This window comes from Lactuca virosa, unplaced genomic scaffold, assembly GCF_052849685.1.
Source record: "Lactuca virosa cultivar CGN04683 unplaced genomic scaffold, Lactuca_virosa_CGN04683_v6 scaffold_21, whole genome shotgun sequence".
Taxonomy (NCBI): Eukaryota; Viridiplantae; Streptophyta; class Magnoliopsida; order Asterales; family Asteraceae; genus Lactuca; species Lactuca virosa.
In genome coordinates this window covers 272,501-275,000 of record NW_027629985.1, presented here as the reverse complement: position 1 = coordinate 275,000, position 2,500 = coordinate 272,501, and positions in this window count along the sequence as shown.

Below are 2,500 nucleotides of genomic sequence, written 5' to 3'. Positions count from 1 at the left end.
AGCACAAATCAAATGCTGGCAGGCACCAGTAGCACGTCGAACGAAAGATTAGCACACACAGAGTGATTTTACTACCACACAAACAGATTCATCCCGCACTGCCAAGGCGAGACCACAACACTGGAACGTTGTCGCAGAGACCTAACAAGGCATCCAAACGCCCTGTCAAGGCCACCACTCGGAAGGGTATTATGTAAGCAACACGGGAACTAAGCAACCATCACCCAAGATCACGCTCAAAGGCCGTCTGGCGCGTTCACCCCTTGCCGTGCTCACTCACGGCCACCCCCCTATATATACATATTGCACAAAGAGCTTGGTGACAGGAACAGACATTGATTTCCCTGAGGATGCATAATTTTTAGTATGCTCGCGACGTCGAGGAAAATCTAGGCCACGGGGCTCATTTTCAGGTCATCGTGTCGAGGAAAATAAAGGCAACGGGGCTAGTTTTCATGTCATCGTTCGAGAAATCAAGGCAACGTGTCGAGGAAAATGAAGGCAACGGGGCTAGTTTTCAGGTCATCGTTCGAGAATTCCAAGGCAACGTGTTGGGGGGTGGCCTCATACATGGGTCGTGGGGCTTGGCTTGGCTTGCCCTGTTGGTGCCGATACAGCCTCACGATTCTTAGTTGCCCATCCCACATGCCGGGCACCTATGCGAATGAGACCCCATGGTACCCCCTATATATACATATTGCACAAAGAGCTTGGTGACAGGAACAGACATTGATTTCCCTGATGATGCATAATTTTTGGACACGCAAGACGTCGGGGGGAGGGGACACGGGAGTGGGGCGTCTATGGGGGGAGTTTTGGCCTCGTTTTCGTGAAGACCGGGCGCCTTGGCCATGCCTCGAGCGTGCCAGCCTCGAGAGCGTTGGGCGCTAGACACCAAGTGGGGCGCCGGTGGGAAGCAGTCCCATGGTTCCCCTATATATACATATTGCACAAAGAGCTTGGTGACAGGAACAGACATTGATTTGCCCAGGGATGCATAATTTTGCGAATGTGTCCATAACTCGCTCGAATTAATTCGGATTCACACGAAATGTTGTAGGGATGCTTTTTATTATAAATGAAAGGCTTTGAAATAAAAAAAATGTCATGTTTGGGGCATAAATGTATGTGGCCTATTTTTGGCCATGCCTTGAAGTGTTTGGTTCCCTACTTGTTGATATGTCGCTCAAATCAAGTAGGAATGTCATTGAAACGTTGTGTGGGTCATTGTTAACATAGACGAATGGACTTGAAATGTAATTATATCATGTTCGGGTTTTTTTCCCCTTCGCCTAGTGATAGGCAGGCAGATAAGGCTTTTAGCTATTCATAAGTCGCTTAGATGAACTCGGAAGAACACAGACATAAGTTTGAGTACATCTCAAGCTGTGTTTTTGATTTTGGCATGGAATGTGATGTTTTGGTGCCTTAGCTCCGAGCAGTTCGGATTGGAACTAAAACTTCAATTGACTATGTATTAAGTAGGAACTACAACACTTAAACGGACTCGGTTACAACACTTTTCTCCCTTCATCGTTTGACTTGCTTAGAAATCAGCTCATGGTGTGTCAAGGCCCCTTGTTCCTTAGACCGGTGAGGATGGGCTTGGGTCGTTCGTGGGCATGTGTGTGGCAAGATGCCTTGTTCCCTTGGTCGTTCATGGGGTAGTGTGTGGGAAGAAGCCTTGTTCACTTGGTCGTTCATGGGTGTTTGTGTGGGAAGTAGCCTTGTTCAGTTGGTCGTTCATGGGTGTTTGTGTGGGAAGTAGCCTTGTTCCCTTGGTCGTTCATGGGGTTGTGTGTGGGAAGAAGGCTTGTTCACTTGGTCGTTCATGGGTGTTTGTGTGGGAAGGTGCTTTTTTCCCTTGGTCGTTCATGGGGTAGTGTGTGGGAAGAAGCCTTGTTCACTTGGTCGTTCATGGGTGTTTGTGTGGGAAGTAGCCTTGTTCAGTTGGTCGTTCATGGGTGTTTGTGTGGGAAGTAGCCTTGTTCCCTTGGTCGTTCATGGGGTTGTGTATGGGAAGAAGCCTTGTTCACTTGGTCGTTCATGGGTGTTTGTGTGGGAAGGTGCTTTTTTCCCTTGGTCGTTCATGGCCTTGTTCCCTTGGTCGTTCATGGGCATGTGTGTGGCAAGGTGTCTTGTTCCCTTGGTCGTTCATGGGCGTGTGTGTTGCAAGGTGCCTTGTTCCCTTGGTCGTTCATGGGCGTGTGTGTGGCAAGGTGCCTTGTTCCCTTGGTCGTTCATGGGCATGTGTGTGGCAAGGTGCCTTGTTCCATTGGTCGTTCATGGCCTTGTTCCCTTGGTCGTTCATGGGCGTGTGTGTTGCAAGGTGCCTTGTTCCCTTGGTCGTTCATGGGCATGTGTGTGGCAAGGTGCCTTGTTCCATTGGTCGTTCATGGCCTTGTTCCCTTGGTCGTTCATGGGCATGTGTGTGGCAAGGTGCCTTGTTCCCTTGGTCGTTCATGGGCATGTGTGTTGCAAGGTGCCTTGTTCCTTTGGT